Source organism: Hypanus sabinus, chromosome 17 (genome assembly GCF_030144855.1).
Source record: "Hypanus sabinus isolate sHypSab1 chromosome 17, sHypSab1.hap1, whole genome shotgun sequence".
NCBI lineage: Eukaryota > Metazoa > Chordata > Chondrichthyes > Myliobatiformes > Dasyatidae > Hypanus > Hypanus sabinus.
The window spans coordinates 66,724,411-66,737,490 of NC_082722.1; positions in this window are offsets into that span (position 1 = coordinate 66,724,411).

Here is a 13,080-nt window from a genome sequence, read left to right on the forward strand (position 1 = left end):
GAAGTTAGTGAGCAGAGAAATGAAAGGAGTAATCTGACTAGGTTGTTTGAAAAGAGTCCATAGTGTAACATAGCTGTTACACTCTGCTCCTGAAATATGGCCCTATTGAAATCAAAGAACTTCAATAGAAGTGAAATCCAACTTACATACATTACTAGAATAACAGGTTTAGTCTGTACAATTAAAAATCAGATTCTACCCATCAAGTTCTGCCAATTGTGATGTAATAAGCCAATCAGCCAAGTGGCCATTCAAAGTTCAAAGTAGATTTATTATCGAAGTGCGTATACATCACTATATACTACCCCGAGATTCATTTTCTTGCAGGCATTCACGGTAGAACAGAGAAATGTAATAAAATCAATGAAAAACTGCACTCAAAGTCTGACAAGAAAAACCTACAGTATGCGTAAAAGAAGACAAACTGTGCAAATACAAAAAAGCACAAATACTAATAATAAGCTTTTTGATATCTATTTAAGAGTTGAAAACATCACAGTGCATTCATTATTCTTTCTGCCGAAAGTCACCACACTCACCACACGCATCCAGTGGAGGATTTCTCTCTATAAGGACCTAGAAACGATCACATTAGTGGAACTTACCCTTCCTTAGTTCAAAAATGTTGAGCATATTTCATTCTCAGCAGAATCAGATCAGTTTGCATTTCTGAGCCTTTGATCAGCAATTGGATGCAGAATGCAGAAAGTGGCATATCAGAAGGAAAAATACACACAAAATTCTAGAGGTGACTTCCCAGCTCATGCTCCTCGCCTCGTCTCATCCTTAAATTCCAGCTCCTGCTCCTTTCTTTCCAGTCCTGGTGAAGGGTCTCAGCCTGAAATGTCAACTGATCAATTCTCTCCATAGATGCTGCCTGACCTGTTGAGTTCTTCCAGTATTCTGTCTGTGTTGCTCTGGATTTCCTCCATCTGCAGCAGTTTCTCTTGTGTCAGAATTTTGCAAGGCTGTGATAACATTACAGACCATAATCATACGGTGTAAGCTATTCATCAGTGTTTACCATATCTCATAGTTTATTACTACTTTGAATTAAATTCTTCATCTTTTATATTAAATGATTTTTTGCATGAGAACATACTGTACTTCAAATCAATGACAGGCTTCTGAGGAGGATTAAACAGTGGAGTCTGTTACAAGGGAATTGCCGTGGTATGTCTAAAATAAAAGATACCTTGGGGTATATCACAATGCATTGCAGGACCTCAGTTGTGGTTAAAAAGGTCACGAGGCTGAAGCTGTTGAGGGAGCAGTTGGAAAGAGGGCTCGAGGGATTAGCTGATTCTCCACCTCACCACATCTGAACAGGAAAAGGCAGCAAAAAAATATACTGTGAAGGCAGTTGAGATCTTATCTCCAGAAATCATGTCAGAGTCTCAATGAAATTGGTTCCGTTAAGAGAGGCTGTTCAAAGGACCGCAGTGGAGCTGATTGCTGAACTTCGAAGAATTATGTGATAATTCAGGGCTGTTCAGACCTAGACAGCTTTAGGAAGGAATACAAAAATGCAGTGTTTGTTCAGGGTCTTATCACAGCTCTGTTACTATGTGATTTACAGGCAATGAATTACTTTGAAGTGCTATTGCCACTTATTACCTAGGGACAATTTTTAACTCGGCAATGTCCTGCAATTATCAGTATAATGTGAATGACTCATTAATCTCTCACTCATTGCACTTGTGGAGGAACGAATGCTCTTTTTTCACGCTATCGCCATCACCCTGATCAAATTGCAAATGACATTTTGTAGGAATATAACAACAATTTCCTGAAAGTACTCAGAAATCCTGAAAACACTATTCATCCTTCTTGACTTCAACCCTGACCTTTGCAGCAAAACCCACTTCATATCTCTTCAGTATCTTCCCTTTGTCACCCTGTTCTGGAATATCATTTCCATGATAGTGTAATAGTGAAACACTATTACAATGCCATTTGTAAGATCCAGAGTGTCTGTAAAATTTAGATGTACTCTCTTGTGACTGTGTGGATTCCCTTTCAGTCTTCCCTTATACTCCCACTTTCCAAAGACGTGGTACTGTTCCAGTCAGCAAATTGTGGGCATGTTACGTTGGCACCAAAAGCGTAGCAACACTTGCGGGCTGCCTGCAGCACAGTTCCCGCCGATCTGATTTGATGCAAAAATCACATTTCACTGTTTGTTTTGATGTCAGAATCAGAATCAGGTTTATTAGCACCAGCATGTGTTGTGGAATTCGTTAACCTAGCAGTAGTAGTTCAATACAATACATAATATAGAAGGGGAAAATAAGTAAATTGCAGTATACGTATGTTGAATAGATTAACAAATAAAGCTGATCTCTCTTCTAGTTCTGTTCAGACCTATCACTGTGCCGACACTACATCTTTTCCTCACTGTTGTCATTTCCTAGATTTCAAAAGTAGTTTGACTGAGATTGTGACTGGCACTATAGAAGTACACTTCTGTCTCTCCTCTCTTCAGTTGATAGTACTCAAGGGTTTGTCTTTAATGTCATCTCTTAAAGATTATAGCAATATCATTTAAAATTATAACAACTACGGCACGGAAACAGGTCATCTCGGCCCTACTAGTCCGTGCCGAACAATCACCTGGAACAATGGGGCCAAATGTAATAAATTACAACTCCTTCCAAAGTCCAAAGTACCCATCATTGTCTTAAAGAGCCATAAGCCTTAACTCCACTATCATCAACTTCCCGTTCGGATCTCTCGAGATATTGACAGAAAGGTTCACATTTCTGTTGACCAAAATGCTATAAAGCTAAGGAAGGGGGAACAAACAGTTCTCTCCACTTTCACCCTCCTCTTCTCTACCTTGCTCCTTCCATCTTTCTCGTTTTCTTCTCTCTACCTCTTCCCATTATCCACTGCTCTCTGTCTCACAACTACACCCCTCCCCTCTCCACCCTAGCTCGACCTGCCATCATCCTTCATCCTCCTCAATCCACCAATTACCTCAGACTCCGGTCTCACCAACACCCCCTCCCTTCCTCTTCTTTCTGGCTGTTTCCTTATACCTGATGTAGGATCTTCTTCCACAGATGCTGCTTGAGCCACTGAGTTCCTCCAGCAGATTACAACACCATAAAACATAGGAGCAGAATTCATCCATTCAGTTCATTAAGCCTAATCTGCCATTCGATCATGGCTGATTTATTTTCTCTTTGAACCTCAAACTCCTGCCTTCTCCCCTTAACTATTGACAGACTTACTAATATAGAACCCATCAACCTGTGCTTTAAGTATACCCAATCCACGGTTTCATTATCCTCTGGCTAAGGAAATTCCTCTTCATCTCTGTATTAAAGGGACATTCCTCTATCTAATCCAAGGCTGTGCCTTCAGGTCCTAGACACTTCCACTATTGGAAACACCCTCTCCACAACCACTCTATCTAGGCCTTTCAATATTCAGTAGGTTTCAACAAAATCCCTCCAATTCTCCTAAACTCCAGCAAGTACAGAGCAATCAAATATTTCATATATTTTATCATTCTCAGGATCATTCTTGTAAACATCCTCTGGACCCTCTTCAATGTCAAAACATCTTTTCTTAGATAAGGGGCCCAAAACTGCTCACAGTACTTCAAGTGCAGTCTGATCCATGCCTTATAAATCCTCAACACTACATCATTGCTCTTATATTTTCTAGTCCTCTTGAAATAAATTCTAACATTGCATTTGCTTCCTTTCTACTGATGCAACCTGCAATTTAACCTTCAAGCTAACCTGTAGCCCCCTTCATAATTTTAGAAAGACCAAAGGAGGTGTACAGTTCAGTACCTCTTGCAGTTGAAGTGCAGTCATTACAATATTGTAGGAAATGCAACAGCATATTTGTGTACTGTAAGCTTGTTGCACACCCTCACGATCCTCTGAGTGAAGAACATGTTCCCCTTAAACTTTTCACCTTTCCCCTTTAACCCATGACCTCTGGTCACAGCCCCACCCAACCTCAGTGGAAAAAGCCTGCTTTCATTTACCCTATCTATACCCCTCATAATTTTGTATACCTCTAACGAATCTCCTCTCATTCTTCTACATTCAAAGGTATAAAGTTAACTTCAATCTTTCCATATAACTCAGATCCACCAGACCCAGTAGCATCCTTGTAAATTTTCTCTGCACTTTTCAACCTTATTTACATCTTTCCTGTGGGTAGGTGACCAAAACTGCACACAATACTCCACATTATACCAATGTCTTATACAACTTCAACATAACATCCCATCTCTTGCATTCAGTAGTCCAACTTCTGAAGGCCAATATGTCACAAGCTTTCTATAATACCCTATCAACCTGTGATGCCACCTTCAATGAATTATGGAACTGTATTCCTTGATCCCTTTGCTACCGCAATCCTCAATGCCCTATTGTTCACCGTGTAAGATCTACCCTGGTTGGTCCTACTGAAACGCATCACCTCGCACATGACTGCATTAAATTCCATCGGCCATTTTTCAGATCATTTTTCCAGCTGGTCCAGATCCCACTGTAAGTCTTCCTCTCTGACCACTACATCCCCAATCTTGGCATCGTGTCATCTGCAAATTTGATAATCCAGATTGCAGGTCCTGAAGAAGGGTCTCAGCTGAAAATGTTGACTGCTTATTCACTTCCATTGATGCTGCCTGACCTGCCGAGTTCCTCCCTCATTTTGTGTGTGCTACTCTCGATTTCCAGCATCTGCTGAATCTCTTGCGTTTCTCTTTCAGTGTAGTTTATTGATGAATAACTCTTGACCAAGATGGTGGTTTTCTCTTCTTCAGAGTAAAACCGTGGGATCAGTAATGTTCATCTGTCAGAGCAGTCTCAGCTTATTATCTCTCTCGACCTGACTTGGCAGGATTGGTGAAGATCGAAGCCGAAAGCCCGATGTCCGTGAATCTACGAGTCTGCTAGATGCCAAAGTTGGTCTGTCCTGGGATTAAGGGGCATGTATATAAGCAAAACACACAAAATGCTGGAGGAACTCAGCAGGCCAGGCAGCATCTATGGAAAAAAGTACAGCCAACATTTCATGCCGACACATCGACTGTAATTTTTCCCAGAGATACTGTCTGGCTTGCTGAGTTCCTCCAGCATTTTCTATCTGTTGCTCGGATTTCCAGCAGCTGCACATTTTCTCTTGTTTGTGACATGCATGTGAGGGTAGGTGTGTGGAAGCGAGAAATGGGGCTTGTTTTGCTCGGGATGTTTTGTTGCTGTTATTATGTTGTTGTTTTGGTTGTGTGGTTCTGCTGAATGTGGTGGGCTTGCAATGTTGGCGCCAGAATGTGTGGCGACATGTGCAGGCTTCGTCCAGTACATCACAAGATTGTGTTTGTTGCTAACACAAATGACAAATGTTATTATACGCTTCCAAGTATGTGCGATAAATAAATACAGTACATCTGAATTGCCCAGCCCTTGGTACAGTGAACTCATCCACGACTGCACTTGTACCAGCATAATAGTTACTTCATGCACAATTTACTCCAGTCTGTGGCCACTAATGATGTCATTAGCACTCACTTTAAAGGCTGATGTTAATAAGTACCATGTATTACAATCTTTACCTAGTTGGCTAGGTTTAGTTTTCAGATTAAGATAAAATATAGCTGTAATGTCTCAATTCCACTTTTCTGCCCAAAGACAGAATACTTTTGTGCTCTGTCTCAATATTCAGACGAACCTGAGGAGGAGAGTACAACATTCCTTTACGGTGTGTTCAAAGTTCATAACCAGGGTGTTTCAAAGAGATAAAGATTAGCCTTATTTTCTGACTTGTACATTGAAATGTTGAAACGTACATTGTTTATGTCAAACTAAAATCAGTGCTGTGTCACCATACTTCCAGCACCAACATTGCATGCCCATAACTCACTAAACCTGACTGTATGTCTTTGGGACATGGGAGGAAACTGGAGCACCCAGAGGAAATCCATGTGGTCACAACAAGAACATATAAACTCCTTACGGTCAAATTGAACCCCAATCTTACAGCTGGTGCTGTAATAGTGTTGCACTAATCGCTATGCTCCTATGCTCCAGGTCTCATTTCAGCCTTATTTTAATTGGCCAACAGCATTCAATTCAGATTTAAATATCTACTATAAAAATAAATGATGGACAATTAGTAAAAGATTGTGTACAGTTGTGATGTCAACATTATGAAGAATTTAGAAGAATGAGAAAATTATTTGACAAGACTGGCAAAAGTGGTTGACTCTTCGAAAATGACCAAGGTTTTACATGACTGACATCCTTGAGATTATGAAATTCTTCTACAAGGATAGGATGGAGAACTTAAGACAGAAATTTACCCTTCATTGCTTATGTTAATCACACACATTGTATTGTATTAAAACCAATAAAGTGAGAAACAGGCATTGGGAATGATACATCCAGTTCCAACAATGGGCCAGTGAAAGAGATTGGGGAAGTTGCAGTCCTATTGATATTAATGGCTTTGGCCTCGTTTAAATAGTCAATTGTATTGTCATGTGCCTATTTATAGGTACAAAGAAAAGCCTGCTTGCAGGAGCATCACATGCACATAGGTAAAACAAAAAACATACAAACGTTTGTATATTGTCTGTAAATTATGTAAGGCAGTGAAGAAAAAGACTGTGCATAAGCACAATGGGAGATGTCCATACTGCAAGAAGTGGTCTATAGCATTCCATTCCTGGGGTAGCATTTGGGTTGCGCAGGTCCTTTCAAGAACCTGATGGTTGTAGGAAAATAGTTGTTTCTGATCCTGGTGATGTGAGACTTCAGGCATCTGTACCTTAAATGAAGTTTTCTGGACCCAGCACACAAACATTTTCACTATCAGACAGAAAGTTGCTGCAGTAGACAATGTTAAAGATGAATTTGATACCATTGTGGTTAAGGTCACTGAAGCTACAATCAACACTTTGAATGATTGTTCCAGAGACCTGAACCTGAATCACACCATGGCAGCCAGGGAATTAAAGCTAGTCTCAATAACAGCAACCATGAAATAAATGGATTACTGTTAAATAGAAAGCATCTGCTTCAGGAAAGGAAATCTGCCATCCATACCCAGTCTTGTCTTTATGTTACTTCAGGCTTAACAGCAATGGCTCACTCTGAACTGCTTCCTCAGTTCAGTGATAATCAGGGATGGACCTACATAAGGACCTACATTGCCATCGGTAAGGCAATGAACAAGTGTCCAAGAATTCTGTACACATTGTATCAAAAGTACAGGCAAGAAGGCAGAGGGGGCAGCATTACTCTGTTGGTAAAATTGAAATCAAATCATTGGAAAGAGGTGATTTAGGGTCAGAAGGTGTTGAATCATTGTGGATAAAACTAAGGAACTGTGAGGGTAAAAAGACCCCGATGGGAGTTGTATACAAATCCCCAAACAGTAGGAAGGAAGTGGCTTACAAATTACAACGGGAGATAGAAAATGCATACCAAAAGGACAAAGTTACAATACTCATAAGGGACTTCAATATGCAGGTAGCTTGGGAAAATCAGGTTGGTGCAGGATTACAGGAGGGGGTATTTCTAGAGTGCTTATGAGATGAATTTTTTTAGAGCAGCTCGTAGCCGAGCCCACTAGAGGATAAGCTATTCTGGATTGGGTGTTGTACAATGAGGCCTTAAGGTAAAAGAACCTTTAGGGGCAAGTGAACATTATAGGATGAATTCATCCTGAAATTTGAGAAGGAGAAGCTAAAGTTAAGATGTGTCAGCATTACAGTGGAATAAAGGAAATTGCAGGGGCATGATAGAGGAGTTGGCCAGAATTGATTGGAAGAGAACACTGACAGGGTTGACAGCAGAGCAGCAATGGCTGGAATTTCTGGAAGCAATACGGAAGGCACAGGAAGAAGTACCCTAAAGGAAAGATGACACAACCGTGGATAACAAGAAGCCAAAGCCAACTTAAAAGCCAAATAGAGGGCATATAATAGAGCAAAGGTTAGTGGGAAGATAGAGGATTGGGGAGCTTTTAAAAACCAACAGAAGGCAACTAAAAAAGTCATTAAGAAAGTAAAGCTGGAATGCAAAAGTAAGCTAGCCAATAATATTAACGAGGATACCAAAAGTGTCTTCAAATACATAAAGTATATGAGTGGCAAGAATGGATATCGGACGATGCAAGAGAGGTAGTAATATGGAGCAACAGAATGGCAGATGAACTGAATATATGTTTTACATCAGTCTTCACAGTGCAGTATGGTAGAAGTTCCAGGTCTCAGGGGTCAAGAAGTGTCTGGTGTTACCATAACTAGAGAGAGGGTTCTTGGGAAACCGAAAGGTCTGAAGGTAGATAAGTCACCTGGACCAGATGATGTACATCCCATAGTTCTGAATAAGATGGCTGAAGAGATTGTGGGGACATTAGTAATGACCTTTCAAAAATCACTAGATTCTGGAATGGTTCCAAAAGACTGGAAAATTGCAAATGTCACTACACTCTTCAAGAACAGAGAGAGGCAGAAGAAAGGAAACTATAGGCCAATTAGTCTGACCTTAGTGGTTGGGAAGATGCTAGAGTCGATTATTAAAGATGAGGTCTCAGGGTGCTTGGAGGCACATGAGTGCCATAGTTAGCATAGTTTCCTCAAGGGAAATTTTTGCCTGACAAACCTGCTGGAACTCTTCGAAGAAATAACATGCAGGTTAGACAAAGGAGAATTGGTTGATGATGTATACTTCAATTTTCAGAAGGCTTTTGACAAGGTGCCACACATGAGGCTGCTTACAAGTTACAAGCCCATGATATAACAGAAAAGATTCTAGCATGGATAAAGCAGTGGCTGATCAGCAGGTGGCAACGAGTGGGATAAAGTGAGCTTTTTCTGCTGGCTGCTAGTGACTAGGGGTGTTCCGCAGGGCTCTGTGTTGGGACCCATTTTTTTCTACGTCATATGTCAATAATTTGAATGATGGAATTGGTGGCTTTGTTGCTAGGTTTGTAGACAATATGAAAGTAGGTGGAAGGGCAGATAGTTTTGAGGAAGTAGAGAGGCTACAAAAGGACTTAGACAGATTAGGAGAATGGGCAAAAAATGACAGATGGAATACAGTGTTGGGAAGTGTACAGTCACACACTTTGGTAGAAGAAATAAAAAGCTTGAGTATTTTCTAAATGGAGAGAAAATAGTAAAAACTCAGGTGCAAAGGGACCTGGGAGCCCTCAAGGTTAATTTGAAGGTTGAGTGTGTGGTGAGGAAAGCAAATGTGATGTTTGCATTCATTTGAAGAGGAGTAGAATATAAAAGCAAGGATGTAACTTTGAAACTTTATAAAGCATTGGTGAGGTCTCTCTTGGAGTATTGTGAGCAGTGTTGGGCCCCATATCTTAGAAAAGATGTGTTGAAACTGGAGAGGGTTCAAAGGAGGTTCATAAAAATGATTCCAGGATTGAATGGTTTGTCATATGAAGTGCATTTGATGACTCTGGGCCTGTATTTACAGGAATTAAAAAGAATGAGAGGTGGACTCATTGAACTCTATCGAATGGTGAAAGGCCTTGATAGAGTGGATGTGGAAGAGGATGTTTTCCATGATGGGAGAGTTTAAGATCAGAGGACACAGCCTTGGACTAGAGGGGCATCGTTTTAGGATGGAGATGACAAGGAATTTATTTAGCCAGAGGGTGGTGAATCTGTGGAATTCTTTGCCACAGGCATCTGTGGAGGCCAGGTCTTTATGTATATTTAAGGCAAAGGTTGATAGATTCTTGATTAGTCAGGGGTTGAAGGGATACCAGGAGAAGGCTGGCATTGGGGCTGAGAGGAAAATTGGATCCCCTATGATGAAATGGTGGAGCAGACTCGATGGGCTAAATGGCATAATTCTGCTCCTATATCTTATGGTTTTATTACCTTAAAACAGTGAACAAATAAGCGAACATCAATTTTCAAGTGATTCATCTTTTGTCCCCATACATAAAATTCTTATTTCAGTGCTTACAGGTTCACAACAATCACTAAATCACGAAGCAACTAGCATCAACAGATCACTTGCAATACCAGAAGAAATGCACTGGACCATTGCTACACCACCATCAAGAATGCCTACCATGCTATTCCACACTCTCACTTCGGGAAGTCTGATCACCTGTCTGTACTTCTACTCCCTGAGTATAGTCAGAGACTGAAGACTGCAGCACCAGTAGTGAGGACCAAGAAGGTATGGGCAAGGGAAGCACAGGAGCACCTACAGGACTGCTTTGAATCAGTGGACTGGACTGTATTCAGGAATTCACCTTTGAAACTAGATGAGTGTGCTGCAGTTGTTACTGACTTCATTAAAGTCTGTGTGGATGAGAGTGTGCCTACAAAGACTTACTGAATATTTCCAAACCAAAAGCCATGGATGAACCAGGAGGTACGCTGTCTGCTGAAGGCTAGATCTGTGGCACTCAAGTCTGGCGACCCAGGCCTGTGCCAGGAAACCAGGTATGATTTGCGGAGGGCTATTTCAAGGGTGAAGAGACGATTTTGAACGAGGTTGGAGGTGATATCAGATGCACGGCAACTCTGGCAGGGTCTGCAAGACATTACTTCCTACAAAGCGAAACCTAATAGTATGAATGGCAGCTTCACTACCAGTTAAACTCAACGCCTTCTATGCCCACTTTGAAAGGGAGAACACAACTACAGCTGTGAAAATCCCTGCTGCACCTGATGACCCTGTGACCTCTGTCTCAGAGGCCGATGTTAGGCTGTCTTTAAAGAGAGTGAACCCTCGCAAGGCAGAAGGTCCAGATGGGGTACCTGGTAAGGCTCTGAAAACCTGTGCCAACCAACTAGTGGGAGTATTCAAGGACATTTTCAACCTCTCATTGCTACAGCAGAAAGTTTCCACTTGCTTCAAAAAGGCAATAATTATATCAGTGGCTAAGAAGAGTAATGTGAGCTGCCTTAATGACTATCGCCCAGTAGCACTCACATCAACAGTGATTAAATGCTTTGAGAGGTTGGTCATGACTAGACTGAGTTCCTGCCTCAGCAAGGACCTGGACTCACTGCAATTTGCCTATCGCCATAATAGGTCAATGGCAGACACAATCTCAATGGCTCTCCACACGGTTTTAGGCCACCTAGACAACACAAACACTTACATCAGGATGCTGTTCATTGACTATAGCTCAGCATTTAATACCATCATTCACACAATCCTGATTGAGAAGTTGTAGAACCTGGGCCTCTGTACCTCCCTCTGCAATTGGATCTTCAGCTTCCTAACTGGAAAACCACAGTCTGTGTAGATTGGTGATAACATATCCTCCTCGATGATGGTCAACACTGGTGCACCTCAGGGTGTGTGGTTAGCCCACTGCTCTACTCTCTATATACACATGACTATGTGGCTAGGCATAACTCAAATACCATCTATAAATTTGCTGACAATACAACCATTGTTGGTAGAATCTCAGTGCTGGCAAGAGGATGTACAGGAGTGAGATATGCCAACTAGTGGAATGGTGCCACAGCAACAACCTGGCACTCAACTTCAGTAAGACAAAATAGCTGACTGTGGACTTCAGGAAGGGTACAACAAAGGAACACATACCAATCCTCATAGAGGGATCAGAAGTGGAGAGAGTGAGCAGTTTCAAGTTCCTGGGTGTCAAGATCTCTGAGGATCTAACCTGGTCCCAACATATCGATGGAGTTATAAAGAAGGCAAGACAGTGGCTATACTTTATTAGGAGTTTGAAGAGATTTGGTAAACACAAAGTACACTGCAGATGCTGTGGAATCACATGTACAACAAGCTGGAGGAACTCAGCAGGTTGTTTCCACGGATGCTGATGAGATCTGGCATTTCAACAAATACACTCAGAAAATTCTATAGATGTGCCATGGACAGCATTCTGGCAGACTGCATCACTGTCTGGTATGGAGGGGCTACTACACAGGACTGAAAGTAGCTGCAGAAAGTTGTAAATCTAGTCGACTCCATCTTGGCCACTATCCCACAAAGTACGCAGGACATCTTTAGGGAGCAGTGACTCAGAAAGGCAGCGTCCATTATTAAGGACCTCCAGCACCCAGGACATGCCCTTTTCTCACTGTTACCATCAGGCAGGAGGTACAGAAGCCTGAAGGCACACACTCAGCGATTCAGGAACAGCTTCTTCCCCTCTGCCATCCAATTCTTAAATGGACATTGAAGCTTTGGATACTAACTCACTTTTTTTTAATGTACAGTATTTCTGTTTTTGCATGTTTTTTTTAAATCTATTCAATATACATTATTGATTTACTTGTTTATTTATTATTATGTTTTATTTTATTTATTTTTTCTCTGTGCTAGATTATGTATTGCATTGAACTGCTGTTGCTAAATTAACAAGTTTCATGTCACATGCCAGTGATAATAAAGCAGATTCTGAATCAGATTCTGATGTTTTCTTGTGTTAAAGAGAGGACTGTCCTTCAGCAGTGGGAAGACTAGCAGATGGTAACTCACACCTGTGAGTGTCAGGCATGTTAAAGCATTTTCATTTTGATTCTTGACCACTCAGCCAGTGCAGAGGGGGAACCAGGTTTTTTCCCAAGTAGTTCATTGTTCAAAGGATTAATAGATTAAGCAGAAAGGTTCCCTGCCGGCAGTGGAATTGGACAATGGCCATCCCAAAGGAAACATTTCTTCACACAATGGATAATGGACTCCTTAAGCAGAGGAAAAAAAAGTTGTTGATTCTTAAGAATTTTCAATCTGAGATCCTTGGAATTGAATTTTGGAGATCAGTCATAATATGGAATATGAAGCCAAGATACTCTACAGGTGTTATGTAGGTCAGACATGACTTCACCAAATGGAGGCACAGTCAAGAGAAAATGAATAACTTCCTCTGTGGTTTCAGGAAAGCTGCAAATGACAGTGAGCCACAAGGTTTTAGAGTCTTTCAAGGTCAGTTCATTTCCGGGAATTGAGAGACTCAGTGTTGTCCTATCCTGGTTGGAAGAAAGTCATTAAACAACTAAAATAACAAAGGAATTGAAGAGTCTGCATTTGATAAACTGGAACTCAACCACAGACAGCTGGAGAGAATAAGCGAACACAGAAGACCAGG